We start from the raw sequence: 21,938 nt of genomic DNA on the forward strand, positions 1-21,938 counted from the left end.
GCCATTGTGTCACATGGGTCTCTGCACCAGACTGGGACATGATGCATGGACTTCATCCTGTTGAGGATCTGCACTTGTGGGAATGGCAGCAAATGCTGAAGACATTCAATGCAGATTCACTGGTGATAAGGGAGCATTTCTCACTGCTTCAACCATGTCCATGGTTGAAATGGAGGGTGCTGTCATGATTCAAGTATTCACCTCTCTCTGCATTAAGGCAGCATTTTTTAGAGTGGTCATCACAGCAAGACAAAAACCTGGCATTAGCATATCAACATTAGCTGCAACATAATTGAAACCCACAATCAGTTTTCTTCAAGTTTGCAAGAAAATGAATATTTAGAAGTGTCTGCTTACATGGACAGGTCCACACCCCTGATACATCGGGTTATATGCAAGGTAGCAAAAAATCCTGGGAAAAATTCTCACTATTCAGAAAACAACAATTTGTTTCAACTTCTGCAAGAAAGATCAGGGCTCTGGAATATGAAACCACTTCCAGCAAAACACAGAAGTCAAAACACAATAGAAACTACTAAGGGCAACTGATGAAAAGCTCAGGATTTCCACAGCGAGCTGAGGGACTAGTGTGCAGAATCAGTCCACTTCTCTGCTGGATCAAAGTGGAGCTACTGGGATGTGAACCGGCACCCCTATGGGACGCAGGCACTTCAGGAGGAAAGTTTTCGTGCGATGCCACACCACTGGCTGTGCTATCTGGTTTTTATGTCTAATCTTTTCTTTCCACCTCCTTCACTCAACCAACATTTTTCATTTCTCTTCACAAATGTTCACTGAAAAACAATTGACCAAGAGAAACAAAAGTACCAGTCATGTTACTGCTACAGACACAGGCGCTCAAGTGTTCAGAATCAAGGCTGAGGCTCAGTGTCACCCTGCAGGGGGCCCACCAGCCAGATCCCCAGGCACTGGCTTAATCTTTTCTTTTTTCCTCTTATACTATCCATATTCTAGCCTCAGCTCCCACATATTTTTGTGGATCCCTTTTACATTCTGAATACCAACTTCTCTCAAGGTTTCCTTCAGGTAACCCACAGGCTGTTTTGTGATGTCCACCAGGTCCCTCAGGTTGGACTACCAGTGCTTCTCAAAGGCTGAAAACAGCCTGGCTAAAACTTGCTGTCGTCAGCTCGGGCTCGTTTTCCATCTTGTTTCTCCTTTCATAGTCAATGTTGTATTGATGATTAGCAACAGGTTTGTAACTGGTTGTTACAAGTATACCCAGTTGTTGGGATGGTCTTACTGCTTTGGGAGATTCCTCTGTTTGCCATCTCTTCAATCTCATGTAATTCTCACTGGCCACATGTTGGCACTCAGCTCTTTATTCCAGCTCCTTCCTGAGACAGCCTCTCCAAGGAGCTCTCAGTAAATACCGTTTACCATCCAGCAGTTTGCCAGACACATGGATGATCTTGAGGAGCACTGACTACATCTGGTTTCGCATCAGAATCGTGAATATTTGAGAGATCTTCATCTAAAGAAAAGGACACCACAGTCCTTCCTTGATTCTTGGCAATCTGCAGTTTCTCAACTTCTCCTCTTCCAGGTGCTTTATCCCGTTGCTGTGGCAAATATTTAGAAACCTTGACCAGACACACTCCAGTGTACTGTTTGCACCAGTCACATCGAGTTCCCCATACTTGGCCATGAGTCTGTTGGGGGTGGAAGTGAGTGAACTGGAGCAGCAGCCTCAGGACCTTGGGTGCTGTGGAGCAATTATCCTGAGCAAAAGGCTAGCGCGGTGGAAGCTGGACTGCAAGGAGACAGTGCTGATCACCTGCCAAGATTATAGGAAACCTGGAACTGAGGAACACTGGAGGTTTCCATATTAAAATATGAATTTTTGGGAAAAGGAAGGTGGTGTGGAGGAATCACTATGTTCGTAAATTTGTATGTATGAAATGCATGAAGTTTGTGTTCCTTATATTAAAAAAAAAAGTGCCAGAGAAGCAATGACTTTGAACAGCCTTTGTCTTGAAGGTTGAGGAACAGTTTTTTTTTTCCTTCATACTATTTTGAACACTCTCCTCAACATAGAGATAATCATATGTGTATAAATTTAATTGAACATAGATCTTAGTAAAAATAAGAGTGGGAATAAGAGAGAGAAGAAAAAGAAGGGTGGGAGGATCAGCATGTGGGAAGAACTCACTGTTGTAACTATGAAATGTATGGAATTTATAACTGTAAATCTGTATACTTCTTCATACATTTGTATAAAGTTAATTCTAAGGGTAAAGTTTAAAAACTTGACATGGGTTTCCAAATACCTATAAGCTCAGTGGTAAAAATAGCATTTTAAGAGATAAAGTGAGCATTTGGATAGGGTTAAGTATTAAAGTGATCATATAAGTTGAATTAGCTGTTTCACAATAAAACCAGATAGAATTAAAAAGAGTAAATACTCCAACACTGGAAGCAGTCCACATGGCAAACTCACAGAATGAACAGCAGGACTTGAACCAAAGCCAATATGGATGCCCTAGTGGAGGTGGCAGCTTTACCCCCTAAGCCACAGCACTGGCCCTGGAAAACTGGGATTCTAAGACAATCTCTCTTACTGATGTATTTGTGACACTGTATGTCACTGAGGTAAGAATTGCTCATTCCTGAACATCAAAATAAATTTGGACTAGTTGATCTCAGAGATCACTTTTATTTGAATTATATATGATCATGGGACTAGTGTTTTATGTAGCACTTAATGTGCCATTTGGGACTTCTGACATTCTGAGTTTCAGTCTCAGTGCTGCTCTCCATTCCAACTTCCTGATAATGCAAACTCTTGGAGGCAGCAGGCAATGACTCACATTCTTAGGCCATGCTACCTATGTGGTTGACTTGCATTGAGTTCTCAGCTCTCAATTTTAGTTTGACAGAGCAACAGTCACTGCAGGCATTAGAGGAGTAACCAGCAGATGGGAAGTCTCTGTATCTTCTTTCCTTCTCAGTCCATCAATCTACTTTTCAAAAAAGATTATCCATGATTTTTATAAACACTATGTGTATATAAACAGTCCAGGCAGGACGTCAACTCATGGGAAAGGAGGAGAAGCAGAGTAGGGTCACTTATCTTCAAGGAGTAATGTGTTTCCTGTACAGAGAGCGACAGAGCTCATTGTACACAAAACAAATTGGTGTGGATCTGTTAAGGGTTTAGAACTATGTGAATTAGGCAGAACATTTCCTCTCTTTCTCCTGAAGATTGCATGAATCAAGAAGTGGAACTGTTCAAGTTCTAAACTGCATTGAACCCGATTTTGATCAATTATTTTGGTAATTATTCACCAAATTCATATTGACTTTGAAAGCCACAGGTTAGCGTGAATCACGCAATAGTGAATCAAAGTATACTCTAAAAATGCTGGTGAACCCAGGTAAACTGAAGGCCTTGTTTCGAGGAAGACAGCAAGACATGGGACACTCGACGTCAGTTCAGAAGTCTAACATCAGCAGTTTGTGTGCCTTCAGATATGGAACAGAATCTCCAGGACAAGTTTCCTCATCCCTCAAATTGAATGATTTTACCTTAGGAAAAGGTAACAGAATCTGAAGAATGTGTAAGGTGTGAAACTCTTTGTGAATTGTCAGAATCTCTCTATTTGTGGCCAATAAAACATTCTCTAAGTTGTTCTCGACAAGACTTAATTTTTACAAATACAGTTCAGAAATAATAGCACTAGCCAATTTACAGAAACATCTGATGATACTGTAAAAATATGCCTTTGTATAGCATAGTCATTGGTGATGTAGTAACGTTTATCTTTCATTGAGGTTTACCTTCTTGTGAACACAGTGTCTCCTCCTGTTCAGGTCAACAAGTTGTGGTTCTTTGAGCTGTGGGTCCATTGAATGATTTCCCTTCCTCTCCTCCTCTGTTTCATCTGCAAGTGCATTCTTTCTATTATTTCCCAGAATTGCTGCATTATTTCACTTTTCATTTCAGACCATGACAGACCCAAACCAACAGAATCATCCTTAGCTGGAGTTGAACATGAGGTGAGGATAATTTCACTTTCCCAAGAGTTTCCCTCACATTCTCTGGGATTCTCTCTTTCCTTAGTTTCAATGACTAAATTTTACCTCTATAGTGAATCAACAGGAAGAACTCTGTCTTTTTCTGTTCATGTGAGCACATGTGAGTTCTTTATCCTTGGAGTCAATTAAAGGAGTTCCTATTGGGTGCAATGTCTGCTTTATTATGAACATAGTGTGTTGTTTATTGAGAGTCACTAATATTTTAGGTTCCCTTTGTTTGTTGAAGTAACTCTGGAGGCTGCCTGTGTGTAGGGCATAGTACACAAGATGGGAATCAGAAGATCTCATAGAAATCCCCCAGAACAGACACTGTGGCGTAGTCATTCAGCTGCTGCTTTTGACACAGGCTTTCAATGTCAGAAACTTGGATTTGATTCCTGGTTTCAATTTTTGTGCTGGTTTATGCTAATTCTATACGGGGGGGGGTATGGGGTGGGGGCACAAGAAGATTTCTTAGCTCTTGGGCCCCTTTCACCCATGTGATAAACCTGGATTGACTTCTGGGTTTCTGATTTGACCTGTCTCAGCCTTTGCTGTCCGTGGAATTTGGGGGAGTGAAGCAAGATACAGGAAATGGTTCTCTAACCCTGTCTAATCTCTCGCTCTCTCACTCTCTCACTCTCTGCCTTCCAATAAAGACAAATAAAGTTTTCAAACCTAAATTAAATTGTATTTAAAACAACTCTCCAAAATAAATTGAACATAAAAACAGAAATTCCTTTCTGTGACTTGTGAGCCTGTGATCCTGGCCATGTCCTCTGTTTCCTATGAATATCTATTCATTTGAAAATTAAAATTAATATTCTCTGCTTTCTCAAGTTTTCCTTTTAAAATTTAATGTCAAAAATCATGCCCATTGATTTAGCTAGTGATTTGGTCATTTCTCTTCATTCAATATTTACGGTTTACGGTTACTTTCTAATGTTTAGTTATTTATAATATTAGTAGAGCGCATTCAATGTTTGAATTCTGCCATCATTGAGTACAGAGTGTCTCACTTTTTGATATAGCTTCAAGACACACTCACATATATATTGTATATGCCTGTATAATAAGTTGTAAAAGTCATAGCATACTGTGATTTCTTTTAGTCATAAATTCTCAACTGGAAATTATAACACAGACATAGAATTTGGCATGATTATGTTGTATCATAATTAATTCTCTATCATGACTGCACATGGAAAACATCTGTTTTTTTTTTTTAATCCAATTACCAATACAAGGGCACAAACCAGTACAATGAAATTTCCATTTCCCAAGTGAGCACAGGAAAGAATGCAATGCGACTAAAGAATATCTTGTTTTCATCTATGTCATGGAGGCAAAGTTCACTCAGGAGAGGGATAAAGTGCATCGTTGTTTGACCCATCAGAGAAGCATATTAGCAAGAGTGGTGTAAAGCCTGTGCTTCCCAGCTCACAGGGATCCCAGGAAGTAGAGAATGGATCCAATTGTGGTCCTGGTGTTGGAACTCTGCTGTTTACTTCTCCTTTCACTCTGGAAGCAGAATTCTGGGAGGGGGAAGCTCCCTCCTGGCCCCACTCCTTTCCCCATCATTGGAAATATTCTCCAGATAGATGCTAAGAACATCAGCAAATCCCTAACTAAGGTAAGTATTCATTAGATTGACTCTTTTTAAAATAAAATCTACTTCTGGATGCAGATTCTTATGACAGATGATTATAAATCAAAATGCTCTCTGTAAGCTTTGATGCTTCTTCTACCAATTTCAGGAGTTGAGTAGAGAAATATTTAGGTCCTGCAGATAGAATCAAAATAACTAAGTGACAAAAATCAGGAGTACTGCTGAACTTCTTTGAATTCAGCCATTTGCCTGAACATCAGTGATAGTGAAGAGCTTCTGATACAAATTTCATTCAAGAAATCCTCTATTGTATTATACATGTGGTTACTTTTTTCAGAATATCCATGAAAATTGAACGTCTCTGCAGAATCAATAAAAACTGGTATCACTATGGATTCTGGAATGGTCTAGGTGAATGAAAGAAAGAAGTAAACATTCAGTGGCCACCTGCTGGCATCAGAATTCTTTTAGATTCTGTGAAACCCTGCTGTGTGGCCCAGAATGCTACAGGATGGAAGAAGCTGCTCCTCCCTGGGATGTTGCTTGCAATGTCCTGGCCCTTCTCTGGTGCTGCTGCTTCTTGTTCTTCCTCTTCTTCTTCTACTCCTACTCCTACTGCTCCTCCTCCTTCTCACCCCCTCCTCTTCCTTCATCCCCCTCCCTCCTTCTTCTCCTCCTTTTCTTCTTCTTCCTCTTCTCCTCCTCCATCTTCTTCTCCTCCTCCTCCTCCTTCTTCTTCTTTTTGAAGATTTATTTGATTTACTCAAAAGACAAAGTGAGAGAAACTAAGGACAGACAAAGCAAGAGATCTCCTGGCCAGCACTGCAGCAAAGCACCTGGAGCCTCCTCTTGTGATCCCGGCATCTATACGGGCACCTTTTTAAGACCAGGCTGCTTCTTATCTGATCCTGCTATCTGCTAATTATCTTGGGACAGCATCAGAACATAGTGCAATTTCTTGGGACCCTGCACCCAGGTGGGAAACTACAAGAAGCTCCTGGATTCTGGAATCAGCATGGCCTATCCCTAGCGCTATGGCAATTTGGGTAGTGAAATAGCAGATTGAAGATCTCTCTCTCTCTCTCTCTCTCTCTCTCTCTTCCCCCCCCCCCCACCATCTCTCCTCCCCTTTCTGTAACTCTGCTTTAAAAAAAAAAAAACATAAAAAAGATACCCCAGGCTGGGGCTGTGGCATAGCAGGTAAAGCCACCGCCTCCAGTGCTAGCATCCCAAATGGTCTGCTATGACTTCGGAAAGCAATAGAAGATGGCCAACGTACTTGGGCCCCTTCACTGGTATGGGAGACCCAAAACAAGCTCCTGGCTTCAGAGTGGCCCAGATCCAGCCATTGCGGCCATTTGAAAAGTGAATCATTGAATGGAAGACCTCTGTCACTCTCTCTCGCTCTGCCTCTTTGACTCCTTCAAATAAATAATTAAATCTTTAAGAAGAGAGATATCCCATTTGCTGTTTGACTGCACCAAGGGCTGGAGTGATCAGGGCTGAGAAAGGTCAGAGCCTGGGTCAGAGCAAGGAGCTCTTCCTGGGTCTCCCACATGGGTGGCACATTTTTTTTACAAGATTTTTTTACGTATTTGAAAGGCAAAGTGTCAGAAAGAGACACACAGAAAAAGACATCTTGTTTGTTCTCTTTCTGTCTTTTAAATGCCAGTAGATTTCACACTGGGCTGGACATTAGACTTAGTTGTGGTGACATTTAAGGACATACAACACTAGTGACATCGGAACCTGACTGAGTCAGGATCCTCATGAGAAGGGCTTGCCATGTGATCCTGAGTAAGCTGGGTAGTGATTTCAAGCGACAGAGTTTGAATAGGCAGCAAATAGCCTCTAATTCCTGGCTGCAGGAAACTGGAGATTAATTTAGAATTCCAGTCCAGGTTTCTTTATTTATAAAATAGTGGAATTAACCTTGTTGAGTGTATTATTTGAGAATTACATGCAAACCTCATACCAACTACCTGGGCCATTTATGGCACATCATAGGTCATTCATGAGTAGCAACCATAATAATCACTATCATATTTAGTTATAAATAGAAATACTTAAATCCATGGAATTTTAAAAATATAACATCGACAATGCTAATTTCCGTCTGAATCAGACACACTATGTGACCTTCATATACTTTCTTTGGTGATATTTGTTTCTCTTCCCAGTTCTCAGAACGCTATGGCCCCGTGTTCACTGTGTATCTGGGCATGAGGCCCACTGTGGTGCTGCATGGATACGAGGCAGTGAAGGAGGCCCTGGTTGATCTTGGAGAGGAGTTTGCTGGAAGAGGCAGTTTTCCTATGGCTGAAAAAGTTAATAAAGGACTCGGTAAGTGTGTGTGTGTGTGTGTGTGTGTGTGTGTGTAACAGTGGTTATGAGATGGAGTGTTTAGAAAACAGAGACTTGAAAAGCTCCTCAGACAGAACTGGGCCATCTGTGTGGCTGCCTCATGTCAGCGTCTTCCTACTTGCTGGGATCTCCCTCCTTCCTAGTTTCTGTTTCTCATTCTGGCAGGAATCACTTTCAGCAATGCAAACACATGGAAGGAGATGCGATGCTTATCGCTCATGACCCTGCGGAATTTCGGGATGGAGAGGAGGGGCATTGAGGACCGAGTTCAAGAGGAGGCCCGCTGCCTGGTGGAGGAGCTGAGAAAAACCAATGGTGGGTGACCCTTACCCCACATCACTGACCTCCCACTGCACCCTCAATATGCTGCCCTGGGAAACCTTGCAGGGTGAGCGGAGCCTTCATCCTCAGGCATGGCTGCCTCTCCCATTGAGGGAAAAGGTGGTTTGGAGCAAGGAGTGGGGAGTTTGTGCACATCAGTGCTGTGTTTGCAGCCTCGTTCTGTGTGGTGTGGGTGTGGAAGTTCATTTAGTACCCTCCTGTCCCAAATCAGTTTCCTTTATTTTAAATCAGAAATCATGAAAGTAAGTTTTGAGTGTTATTTTTATGAAAGAAGGTTTTCCCCATAGCCTGAATGCTATTACCTATTGTAGAATGATTCATGGTGGAAACTTGGCAAAGCATATCGTGGCAATGACCCATCGCAACTTATGGGGCATAAAACGACCCTCGTGGGCGTTCACATCTGCATGCTCAGCTTCACTGACATGTCTGAGGTTCTCCAGGCCTGTGCCTAGTGCTAGACACCAGTGGTGCTGTGTGCAGTTTTGTCATCCTAGGCATATCCCAACAATGTTCCTTTCACTTACTATTCTCTGTAATCACTCTGTTTATAAAAATTGCTCTCCCTTGTTGAGTCTACTTCCTCTATGGATTTATTTGGTTTGAGTAAATACAGCCAGTAACATAATTCTGCACATACACAAACATGAAGTGATTTGTTTAACAAAATTTCAACTGTTGATAATAGCTGTTTATATTGACTTTCCTTAGCAGAATGTGGCTTTGTTTCTGCTTTGTTTTCTCTCTGTGTTTATTAGATTTTGTTTGAGAAATTGTGACATATTTTCCTCCACAACCAGGTCTACTGCTCTGAGATGTGTTGTTCACAATGTGTCTGATTATCAGTTCATTTTCCAAATTACCCTGTTTTATAATTCTCTCTTCTAAGCAAAATGAAAGATTGAAAATCAGGTTTTCTGTAGGTAACACATACATACACAGAAATACACAGTTCCCAAGGCTTTCCAAATTCTCCTCTACCTTGTTGGTGTAAAAAAAAAGTTTGTCTAAATATGTAGAGTACTATAAATGTTTAGAAAGCCTGACACAGAAGCAAGTAACTCAGGTATCCTAATGTCCTGTTCTCTACTATGTATCTGACCACTTTTAATCAAGATGTCCTTTTAGAGGGGGCTATGAGGTGTCTATAGCTATGAATTTGGGAGCTCTTTACCTATTAAGTTTATTGATCATTTGATGGTAACATTTGCACTGTACAAATCTGCCATCTAAAATGAAAACCTCTCCTGCATTTTCATTTGTTTATCTGTAAGATGAGAAACTTGACTTAACTTATGGGTAAGTTTTAAATTTTATTAAAACACATTTTGCTATTTGGTATAATTGTACAGAAGAATATGTTAGAATCAACTAAAAGACAGCTTTGCTCAAGTATGTTAAATATAGAAAGCAATTCGAAATATTGGCTGGTCATGTCTCAAGAAAGGAAATTTTTTTTTACATTGAAATTCTTTTTTTTTTTTTTTTTTTTTTTTTTTTTTTTTTGACAGGCAGAGTGGACAGTGAGAGAGAGAGACAGAGAGAGAAAGGTCTTCCTTTTGCCGTTGGTTCACCCTCCAATGGCCGCCGCTGCAGCCGGCGCACCGCGCTGATCCTGGCAGGAGCCAGGAGCCAGGTGCTTTTCCTGGTCTCCCATGGGGTGCAGGGCCCAAGCACCTGGGCCATCCTCCACTGCACTCCCTGGCCATAGCAGAGAGCTGGCCTGGAAGAGGGGCAACCGGGACAGAATCCGGCGCCCCAACCGGGACTAGAACCCGGTGTGCCGGCGCCGCAAGGTGGAGGATTAGCCTATTGAGCCACGGCGCCGGCTACATTGAAATTCTTGATAAAGAAGACTCCAATTACTTTTTGGCTTCCCCAATCTAGGATGCATGCTTGAAATAAATAAACTAAAATTCTCACTTTGTTCCATTAAGAAAACAGATCCAGAGATCCATGTTTTGTTTTTTCTTTTTGTTGTTGGTTTTTTTTTTTTTTTTTGGACAGGCAGAGTGGACAGTGAGAGAGAGAGACAGAGAGACAGGTCTTCCTTTGCCATTGGTTCACCCTCCAATGGCCGCTGGGGCCAGCGCACCGCACTGATCCAAAGGCAGGAGCCAGGTGCTTATCCTGGTCTTCAATGCAGTGCAGGGCTTCAGTATTTGGGCCATCCTCCACTACACTCCCTGGCCATAGCAGAGAGCTGGCCTGGAAGAGGGCAACTGGGACAGAATCCGGCGCCCCGACTGGGACTAGAACCGGTGTGCCGGCGCTGCAAGGCGGAGGATTAGCCTAGTGAGCCGCTGCGCTGGCACAGATCCTTCTTAAACTTATGCTTTCCTTCTTATTTTTCTAAAATTTTTCTTTAAAGGGAAAGTCAACCGTTTTGATAGACACACCACACACTCATACACACACACACACACACACACAAAGAGGTAGGGAGGGAGGCAGGGTGGGAGAGAGAGACAGAGATCTCATCTACTAGTTTACTCCCCAGATTCCCACATAGCCAGGCCTATAATTAAGCCAGAAGTGGGTACTCGATTAGGTCTCCCACTTGAGTGGCATAAACTCAGCTACTTGAACCATCACCTGTTGCTTCCAATAGTCTGAACTCTCAGGAAAATGGAGTTAGGAGTGGGGCCTAGTGTTGAACCCAGCACTCTATCTGGAATGCAAATCATCTTAGATGGTATCATAAGCTTCATAATTTAGTTTTTGGTTTTTCTCATATTATATGCATGCCTTCGGCTTTGACAATTTTTCTCATTTAAGTATGTGAATTTTCTCACAATTTGTCTCTTTTTCCCTCTCTACTGGTTCAACACTTCATTTTTCATTATTTGTGACTATTCGTTATTTTATCTATAAGACGTTTCCTGGCCCACACTATTTTCCGCCTTCCATTTCAGTGCTTTATATCTACAGACATTGTGCACATGCATGATTCTGGTTTGAAAATTGAATTATTAAAACTGTTTTCATTATCCTTCCCAAATAGCAGATCTCTTGTGATAAAAGGGTGCATAGAAAAGCAATAAATGTGATTGAGTATTCGAAATTTCATTATTTAGGCAAATTTCATTATTTAGCTATTATTTAGTCAAATCAGGCTTACAGTAAAGTGATGCTTGTTTGATTTCATTTGTGTCACTATTTTTTTACTGTCACAGGAATTTGTAGGCAAGACATTTCTTACCATTTCTAAATTAACATGGACAAAAATAACATGCTTTATATATATATTTTAATGGTGTTTTAAAATTGCTTTCAATCCTTCAGCCTCACCCTGTGATCCCACCTTTATCCTGGGCTGTGCTCCCTGCAATGTGATCTTCTCCATTATTTTCCATAATTGCTTTGATTATAAAGATGAGGATTTTCTTAAATTGATGGAAAGATTAAATGAAACTGTTAGGATTCTGAGCTCTCCATGGTTGCAGGTGAGAGCGAGATCTTTTGTTGCTGGGAAGCCATTTATGTTCCTTTATCTGACAGGTGCTAAATGCTACATGGACCAAGCTATGAAGAGAATGTTTAGACAGCACAGTCCCAGCAGAGCTGATGTCATTGAACACTGTGAAAGGTGATGGAAATTTTTTATTTACACACAGCAAAATGAGTGTCCAAATACTGGTCTAATGTTTGTGTCCATTATCTTCTGTCCAGTGATTTTTCACTAAACTCCAAGCCCTATTTCTATGAAGCCACTTCAATGACTGAACACAGAATGTCTTTGTCAATCAATGGACATCCAGGCTGTTATTTTTAAAAGATATTTATGAATATGATGGCAGGATCAGAGAGAGAGGAAGAAACAAAGGGGAGATGAGGAAGAGGAGAAGGAGAAGGAGGAGAACAAAAGAGAGAGATGCCTTCTATCTGCTGCTCATTTTCTGAACACCCACAACAAACATGGCTAGGATTCAAACCTGCACACATATGAGATGCAGACTTCACAAGTGGTAGCTTTACCTGCTGCACCACAATGCAGTCATTTCCTATTATATTTTAAGTTTATAGCAAATGATTTATGAAACAAAATGAGAATCATATAAAGAGGAGTTTATACAATAGAACAGGACAGTGCCACGGTTTGCTAGACTAATCCTCTGCCTGCAGCGCCAGTACCCTGAGTTCTAGTCCTGGTTGGGGCACTAGATCTGATCCGGTTGCTCCTCTTCCAGTCTAGCTCTCTGCTGTGGCCCGGTAGTTCAGTGGAGGATGGCCCAAGTGCTTGGGCTCTGCACCCGCAAGGGAGACCAGGAGGAAGCACCTGGCTCCTGGCTTGGGATCAGCGCAGTGTGTGGGCAGCAGCGGCCGTTGAGGGATGAACCAATGGAAAAGGAAGACCTTTCTCTCTGTCTCTCTCTCCCTGTCCATTCTGCCTGTCAAAAAAAATTATGTGTGAGTCTAGGAAATTAAATTTACCTTTGATAACCTGGTCAGACCTCTCATGCTCAAATATTTCTATAAGCATATAGAAATACCACATATTTACAGTAAAAGCATTCTTTTTAAGATGGACACTATTTTATTCCTATTAATATCTATAATTCATATTTATGGCAGGGTTTGCATGTATATATATATACATACATGCATTATCAGGTATGTATTATTGTACTCTCTTTTAGGTTTGCAATAATTTCCCCGCTCTCACTGACTATATCCCGGGGATTCATAACACCTTCGTAAAAATATTGCTTATACAAAAAATTTTGTTATGGAGAAAGTTAAAGAACACCAAAAATCTCTGGATGTTAACAACACTAGGGACTTTACTGATTGTTTTTTGATCAAAATGGAGCAGGTAAGATGTTCACAACAGCTTGTTATTTGTTTTCTTGTGTATTTTTAGATTCATTGAATAATTCTGTATATACAATGGATATTTAAATGATCAGGCTGGTTTGACAAGCAATTTACATATCTACAGAATGAGTGAACCCCCAGTATTATGAAAAATATTAGGGTACTTTATATAAATTTTGTGGAAATAAAAAATTAAAAGATGAGTTATTTCGGTGTAAGAAAACGAAAGCCAATATATATTTCCCATAATGTACATTACCATAAACATGTTGAAGACACATACTATAAAATTAAGTTGTTAAATGATTAGAATACCTCCTGCTTGTTTTTAGATAAAAATAATCCTGCAAAGGAGAAACATGGAGTGCATCTCCTGTGCAAATAAATAATTACAAACAATTAAAAAATCACAAAGTGTCATGGTGTAATGTGAAGATGACATCATCATTGCACAAGTGTGAGGGAGAGGGCAACATAGCTTAATTTGCATATCCTACACATTGAAGGAGGTCTTTATAAATTTTCAGTGCAGGACAGGAGAGGGAATTTCAGATGGAGTGTGTGGTGTGTGTGGAGGTGTTCAGTTGTATAATGGGAAAGAATAGGTAGAAGAGAGAAATGAATTTTGCTGAGTGTAACACAATAACTTGTACAGACCCACAGAGGTTGGTGTCTTGAAGGCAACCTGGGAGCATGGATCATGTCATCACTGCACTCTGTTGAAAAGGTTATTTGCTTCCCATTGAATACACTGGCACCCTGGTCATAAGTGAAATGAACATAAATATAAGTTTGTTTGTAGGCTGTCAGTTCCATTCCATTGATCTATGTGTTTGTTATCGTGCCAGCTGTACCATCTTGAAGTCTTAACGACTGTACTTTTCAGGTAGAGAAGTGTGAGATTTTTAACATTGGTTGTTCTTTCTCAAGACCATTTTGGCTATAATAGTTTCCTTGAATTTCAATAAAAATTTTAGGACAAGCTTATAAATTTCCACAAAGACACTTGTGAATATTTAGAGGGATTGCATTAAATCCATAGTTCTTTTCATTGTTGTCACGTAAAAAAATGAGGAGAAACTTACATAACATGAAATGAACCATTTTAAAGTCCACACTGGTGTTATTTAGTGTAGTCTCAATGTTGTCCAAACACCAACTCTCTACTTTCAAAACCTTTACATCACTGCACAGAAACCTATCCTCTCCATTAAATGATAACTTCCCAAACCCCTACCCTGTCAGGAAGTGAGCTTTAATCTGCGTTTTGTCTCTGTGGATTTGCATATTATAGATACATCCAGTAAAAGCATGGTATTCCATGTTATATGTACACATACCAGAATTTGTTTATCTTCTGTTGATGGATGTTTGTGTTATTTCTTCTTTTGGCTCTTGGACATAATGATTCTATGAACATCTACATGTAGGTTTCTTCATGGACACACTTTCATTTTTCTAGCGTATACCTAAATGTGAAATTTCTGGGTCATATGATAATTTATTTTCTTTATAAGTACATGGGAATGCTGTTAACATTCTAAGTCTGTAACAGTCTATTTTGAATTGATATTAACTTCAAATTGTATTCATTTATTCTTTCCCTATCTAGCTCCATGACCCTCTTTCTTTGTTATTTGTGGGTTGTATGAAAAAAAATTTATTCATGTCATCTTTAGATATAAATACATACTTCTTTTCTATGTGAATACATTTATTTCTTTTTCATATCTAATTTCTCTGGCTAGACCTTCTACAGCTATGCTGAATAGCAGTGGTGAAAGTACACATTGATTGTATTATTTTCCTCCTTTTTATTTCAGAGAATAAGATTTAGGCTTTAAAAATGTAATAAGATTCAGTTTTGTAATTTTTCAAAACCTTCTGTATAATGATAAGGAAGTTTATTTGTATTTTCTGAGTCCCTTTTTATCTTGCAAGCATTATATTATTCAAACTTCTTTGTTTCAAAATTTTATTAAGGCATTTCTTATATACAGATTTAGGAACATAGTCATTTTTCCCAACCTATCCTTCCTCCCACTTGCATTCCTAACTTCTTTTTCTCCCCCCTCCCCCTCCTCTTCCCATTCTTATTTTTTGCAAACATCTATTTTCAGTTAACTTTATTACCCTACACTAGGCTAAGAGTTCAACAAATAGTATGAGGAAAAAGAAAAAAGCTCTTCAATGGTTGAGACAAGAGCTATTCAAAACCATCACATCTAAAAGTGTCAATTACATGCCTACAGATCTTTAAGTAAGCTATTAGTTGGCACAGATCAGAAAGAATATATAGTATTTATATTTTCTGGACTGGCTTATTCCACTAAAGATAATGGTTTCCAGCTGCATCCATTTTGTTTGAAAAGACAGGATTACTGGTTTTTTAACTGATCTATAATGTTCTATAATGTGTATATATCATAATTTCTTTTTCAGGCTTCTGTTGATGGGCATCTGGGTTAATACCATACCTAAGTTATTGTGAAATTTGCTGAAATAAACAAAGGGGCACATATACTTCTTTCATATGCTGATTTCCTTTTATTTGGGTAAATTCCTAGGAGTGGAATGACTGGGTCTTATGGTAGGACTGTATTCAAATTTCTGATGTACGTCTATACTGCTCAACACAGTGACTGCACAAGTTTACATTCTCATCTACAGTGGATTATGGTGCCTTTTCCACCATATTCTCATCAGTATTTGTCGTTTGTTGAATTCTGTATGAGAACCATTCTAACTGGTGTGAGGTTAAAATTTTGTTTTTTGTTTTTTTTTTTTTTTCTTGTGAACTTTTATTTAATGAATATAAATTTCCAAAGTACAGCTTATGGATTACAATGTCTTCCCCCCCATAACGTCCCTCCCACCCGCAACCCTCCCCTTTCCCACTCCCTCTTCCTTTCCATTCACATCAAGATTCATTTTCAATTCTCTTTATATACAGAAGATCAGTTTAGCATACATTAAGTAAAGTTTGCTCCCACACAGAAACATAAAGTGAAAAATACTGTTTGAGTACTAGATATAGCAATAAATCTCAATGTACAGCACACTAAGGACAAAGATCCTACATGAGGAGTAAGTGCACAGTGACTCCTATTGTTGACTTAACAAATTGACACTCTTGTTTATGGCCTCAGTAATCACCCTAGGCTCTTGTCATGAACTGCCAAGGCTATGGAAGCCCCCTGAGTTCACTGACTCTGATCATATTTAGACAAGGCCATGGTCAAAGTGGAAGTTCTTTCCTCCCTTCAGAGAAAGGTACCTCCTTCTTTGCTGACCTGTTCTTTCCACTGGGATCTCACTAGCAGAGATCTTTCATTTAGGTTTTTTTTTCCCCCAAAGTGTCTTGGCTTTCCATGCCTGAAATAGTCTCATGGGCTTTTTAGCTGGATCCGCATGCCTTAAGGGCTGATTCTGAGGCCACAGTGCTGTTTAGGACATCTGCCATTCTATGGGTCTGCTGTGTATCTCACTTCCCATGTTGGATCGTTCTCTCCGCTTTTTATTCTATCAGCTAGTATTTGCAGACAGTATTTTTTTATGTGATCCCTTTAGTTCTTAGTCCTATCATTATGATCAATTGTGAACAGAAATTGATCACTGGGACTAGTGAGATGGCATTGGTACATGCCACCTTGATGGGATTGAATTGGAATCCCCTGGTATGTTTCTAACTCTACCATTTGAGGTAAGTCAGCTTGAGCATGCCCCGAATTGCACATCTCTTCCTTCTCTTATTCCCACTCTTACATTTAACAGTGATCACTTTTCAGTTAAGTTTCAGCAGTTAAGAAGAATTGTGTATTGATTACAGTATTCAACCAAAATATTAAGTAGAACAAACAAAAAAATACTAAGAGGGATAACATTAAGTTGCTCATCAACAGTCAGGGTGAGGGCTGATCAAGTCACTGTTTCTCATAGTGTTCATTTCACTTTAACAGGTTTCCTTTTTGGTGCTCAGTTAGTTGTCACCTGTCAAGGAGAACAAGTGGTATTTGTCCCTTTGGGATTGGCTTATTTCACTCAGCATGATGGTTTCCAAATTCCTAAAAGGGATCACTTTTCAGTTAAAATTTAAACACCTAAGAATAATTGTGTGTTAATTACAGAGTTCAACAAATGGTACTAGAACAAAAAAAAATACTAAAACAGATAAAGCATTACATTGTACATCAACAGTCAGGACAAGAGCTGATCAAGTCACTGTTTCTCATAGTGTTCATTTCACTTCATCAAATTTCCCCCTTGGTGCTCAGTTAGTAGTCGCCGATCAGGGAGAACATATGGTATTTGTCCCTTTGGGACTGGCTCAATTCACTCAGCATGATGTTTTCCAGATTCCTCCATCTTGTTGCAAATGACTGGGTTTCATTGTTTTTGACTGTTGTATAGTATTCTATAGAGTACATGTCCCATAATTTCTTTATCCAGTCTACTGTTGATGGGCATTTGGGTTGGTTCCAGGTCTTAGCTATTTTGAATTGAGCTGCAATAAACCTTAAGGTGCAGACAGGTTTTTGTTGCCAATTTAATTTCCTTTGGGTAAATTCCAAGGAGTGGGATGGCTGGGTTGAATGGTAGGGTTATCTTCAGGTTTCTGAGGAATCTCCAGACTGACTTCCATAGTGGCTTAACCAAGTTGCATTCCCACCAACAGTGGATTAGTGTCCCTTTTTCTCCACATCCTCTCCAGCATCTATTGTTGATAGATTTCTGAATGTGAGCCATTCTAACCGGGGTGAGGTGAAACCTCATTGTGGTTTTGATTTGCATTTCCCTGATTGCTAATGACCTTGAACATTTTTTCATGTGCCTGTTGGCCATTTGGATTTCCTCTTTTGAAAAATGTCTATTGAGGTCCTTGGCCCATCTCTTAATTGGGTTGTTGGTTTTGTTTTTGTGGAGTTTCTTGATCTTTTTGTAGATTCTTTTTATTAACCCTTTATCTGTTGCATAGTTTGCAAATATTTTTTCCCATTCTGTCGGTTGTCTCTTCACTCTCCTGACTGTTTCTTTTGCAGTACAGAAACTTTTCAATTTGATGCAATCCTAATAGTTGATTTTGGCTTTGACTGCCTGTGCTTCTGGGGTCTTTTCCAAGAAGTCTTTGCAGGGTTTTTCCAATGCTCTCTAATAATTTGAAGGTGTCAGGTCGTAGATTTAAGTCTTTAATCCATGTTGAGTGGATTTTTGTGTAAGGTGAATGGTAGGTGTCTTGTTTCATGATTCTGCATGCAGAAATCCAATTTTCCCAGCACCATTTATTGAATAGACTGTCTTTACTCCAGGGATTGGTTTTGGAACCTTCATCAAATATGAGTTGGCTGTAGATGTTTTGATTGGTTTCTGGTGTTTCAATTTTGTTCCATTGGTCTATCCATCTGTTTCTGTACCAGTACCATGCTGTTTTGATTACAACTGCCCTGTAGTATTTCCTGAAATCTGGTATTGTGATGCCTTCAGCTTTGTTTTTGTTGTACAAGATTGCTTTAGCTATTCAAGGTCTCCTGTGTGTCCATATGAATTTCAGCATCATTTTTTCCAGATCTGAGAAGAAGGTCTTCGGTATCTTGATTGGTATTGCATTGAATCTATAGATTGCTTTTGGGAGAATGGACATTTTGATGATATTGATTCTTCCAATCCATGAGCATGGAAGATTTTTCCATTTCTTGGTATCCTCTTCTATTTCTTTCTTTAAGCTTTTGTAATTTTCATCGTAGAGATCTTGAACGTCCTTGGTTAAGTTTATTCCAAGGTATTTGATTGTTTTTGTAGCTATTGTGAATGGGATTGATCTTAGAAGTTCTTCCTCAGCCATGGCATTGCCTGTGTATACAAAGTCTGTTGATTTTTGTGCATTGATTTTATACCCTGCTACTTTGCCAAACTCTTCTCTGAGTTCCAATAGTCTCTTAATAGAGTTCTTTGGGTCCCCTAAATAAAGAATCATATCATCTGCAAAGAGGGATAGTTTGAGTTCTTCCTTCCCAATTTGTATCCCTTTAATTTCTTTTTCTTGCCTAATAGCTCTGGCTAGGTCCTTGAGATGTGCTGAAAGCTCATTTATTTGGTACCTTTCCAATTTCTTGATATAGGCACTATTGCTATAAACTTGCCTCTCAATACTGCTTTTGCTATATCCCATAAGTTTTGATATGTTGTGCTGTTATCTTCATTTACTTCCAGAAAATTTTTGATTTCTCTTTTAATTTCTTCTATGACCCATTGTTCATTCAGGAGCATGTTGTTCAATCTCCATGTGTTTGCATATGCTCTAGGGATTCCTGAGTTGCTAATTTCCACCTTCATTCCTTTATGGCCTGAGAAGCTGTATGGTATGATTCTAATTCTTTTGAATTTGCTGAGACTTGCTTTATGGCCTAGTATGTGGTCAATCCTAGAGAAGGTTCCATGTACTGCTGAGAAGAATGTAAAGTCTTTAGATGTAGGATTGAAAGTTCTGTATATATCTGTTAGATCCATTTGGGCTATAGTGTCCTTTAAATCTACTGTATCCTTGTTGATCTTCTGTCCTGTTGATCTGTCTATTTCTGAGAGTGGAGTATTGAAGTCCCCCAGTACTATTGTATTGGGGTCTAAGTCTCACTTTAAGTCCCTTAACAAAATTTTTAAATAGACCGGTGCCCTGTAGTTAGGTGCATATACATTGATAATTGTTATATCTTCCTTTTGAATTGATCCCTTAATCATTATATAGTGTCCCTCTTTGTCTCTCTTAACAGTTTTTGTGGTAAAGTTTATGTTGTCCGATATTAAGATGGGTACACCCACTCTTTTTTCATTTCTGTTAGCATAGTATATCTTATTCCAGTCTTTCACTTTCAGTCTGTATGCATCTTTGTTGGAAAGTTTCTTGTAAGCAGCAAATAGATGGGTTTTGTTCCTTAACCCAATCAGCCAATCGGTGTCTTTTAACTGGACAGTTCAGGCCATTAATGTTCAATGTGACTAATGATAAGTGGTAACTTTGCCCTGCCATTTGCCAAACATAAGTTCTAATATATGCTTTGAATTCCCTGTGATCTTTTGCTGTGAAGTTTCCTTCCTTTACCTTCTTTCATATTGATGACCGTGTTTCTGTGTTTGTGAGGTGAAAATTTATTGTGGTTTTCATTTGCATTTCCCTTATGGTTTTTTTTTTTTTTTTTTGGACAGGCAGAGTGGACAGTGAGAGAGGGAGACAGAAAGAAAGGTCTTCCTTTGGCATTGGTCCACCCTCCAACAGCCGCTGCTGCCAGCATGCTTTCTTGCTTCTTTTTATAACATGTAATTTCTGGCGGAGCCAAGATGGCGGAATAGTGAGGGCGCGCACCGATAGTCTGGGAAAATTTAGTTTAATAAAAGGGGAGTTACGGTAGCCTCAGAAAAAAGAACCAGGAAAATATTGCAGACGAAACTCTTCTGGATCCAGTGGGCGTAAATCGGAGGACCTACTGGGAGAACAAGGTTGCCCACCGCGCGCGGAAGCCGAGCTGCGGAAGCCGAGCCGCGGAAGCCGAGCCGCGGGACTGAGCTGCGCAAGCTGCAGGGTCTGCGCGCAAGTGCTCAAAGGGGAGTGCAACAGCGGGAAGACTTGGGATGTCCAGGGCTCCGAGTCCACACATCGGCGCTGGAAGGGGAGCAGACCTGTGTGGAGAGCGTGGGAGCCCACAGTTCGGGACACCAGCGGCAGACTCAACACACCAGCGCTGGAACGCGAGGTGAGCCGAACCTCAATAACCCGAGACACCGGCAGGCAAGCGGAGAGAGGAGACTAGAGGGAACGACCCCCGGGGGGGGGGGACTTCACCAAGCTAACTGGAAGAGAGAGAGAGGGGAAAAAAAAAAAAGGTGACTGGTATGGACACGGGTTTCTCTCTCTCCGCTCACCTCTCAAGGGCGAGCAAGACAAAGAGCAGGCACCATCTTGGACATACGTCATAAGCAGAGCGACCTCAGGTCTGCACCAGCCCTGAGCCTAGCAGAAAATCCTGACTCTGGGCGGGGCGAATTAACAGGAGATTAGGACCTTGTAAATTTGTGGTGCTACTGAACTGAGAGTGTGAAAAAAGAGACGGTGGGGGAGAGAACTCACGGAATTCACGTGAGCACTCTCCAGAGACGCTACAATTCCGTAACTTTGGCAACCCAGTGGGAGACTGAAGGAGAATTTGAGCCCACTCCGAGGGCCGAACAGATTCCCTGTGTGGTCCTTGGGAAAGAGCTTCCAATCTCTGGCTCCTGTGGGTATATCATTTGCCTGCTAACTACCTCCAACTTCATTCAGCTGTGCAGAACAACTTCCCTTTTGAATCAAAAGAGAGAGAGAGGTTTACCACGCCCAACCTGGGAGTATCACCTTTGGCACAGCAAACAGAGCTCTCAGGCCACACCCATCTCAAGCCCTAAGGCTCCATCAAAAACAGATAGTCCACTTAATCTAGAGTCATAGTATAACAAGAAAAAGCACCACAGTGAAGAAACAAAATATCTCCAATATGCCAAATAACAAATGCAAAAACCAAGGTAATAAAAACAAGGAAGTCACCATGACGCCCTCAAATGAAAAAGACACCCCAATTCAAAATTATGAGGATGATGACATAGAAGAAATGCAAGAAGCAGATCTCAAAAAATTGATAAGAACATTAAGAAGTTCTCAAAAACAAATTCTTGAACTACAGAAATCCTTAATGGACAAGATAGAAAATCTCTCTCGTGAAAATGAAATATTAAGGAGGAATCA

At 40.1% G+C, this 21,938-nt stretch overlaps 2 pseudogenes across 1 annotated transcript in view; one reads left to right on the forward strand and one right to left on the reverse strand.

Annotated features, from left to right (window-relative positions):
- Positions 1–891: 891 nt before the first annotated feature.
- On the reverse strand, positions 892–1,669 carry LOC100351690 (general transcription factor IIF subunit 2 pseudogene; annotated as a pseudogene).
- Positions 1,670–5,452: 3,783 nt separating this feature from the next.
- LOC138845335 (cytochrome P450 2C5-like) overlaps positions 5,453–21,938 on the forward strand; it is a 40,420-nt pseudogene continuing 23,934 nt past the window's right edge. Inside the window, exons 1-5 of the transcript XR_016222089.1 lie at positions 5,453–5,671; positions 7,828–7,990; positions 8,177–8,326; positions 11,639–11,799; positions 12,994–13,169. The product of XR_016222089.1 is annotated as a cytochrome P450 2C5-like (transcript). The remainder of the gene's footprint in view (positions 5,672–7,827; positions 7,991–8,176; positions 8,327–11,638; positions 11,800–12,993; positions 13,170–21,938) is intronic.

Source organism: Oryctolagus cuniculus, chromosome 15, assembly GCF_051225735.1.
Source record: "Oryctolagus cuniculus isolate XC-2025 breed Fujian yellow rabbit chromosome 15, ASM5122573v1, whole genome shotgun sequence".
NCBI classification, from domain to species: Eukaryota; Metazoa; Chordata; class Mammalia; order Lagomorpha; family Leporidae; genus Oryctolagus; species Oryctolagus cuniculus.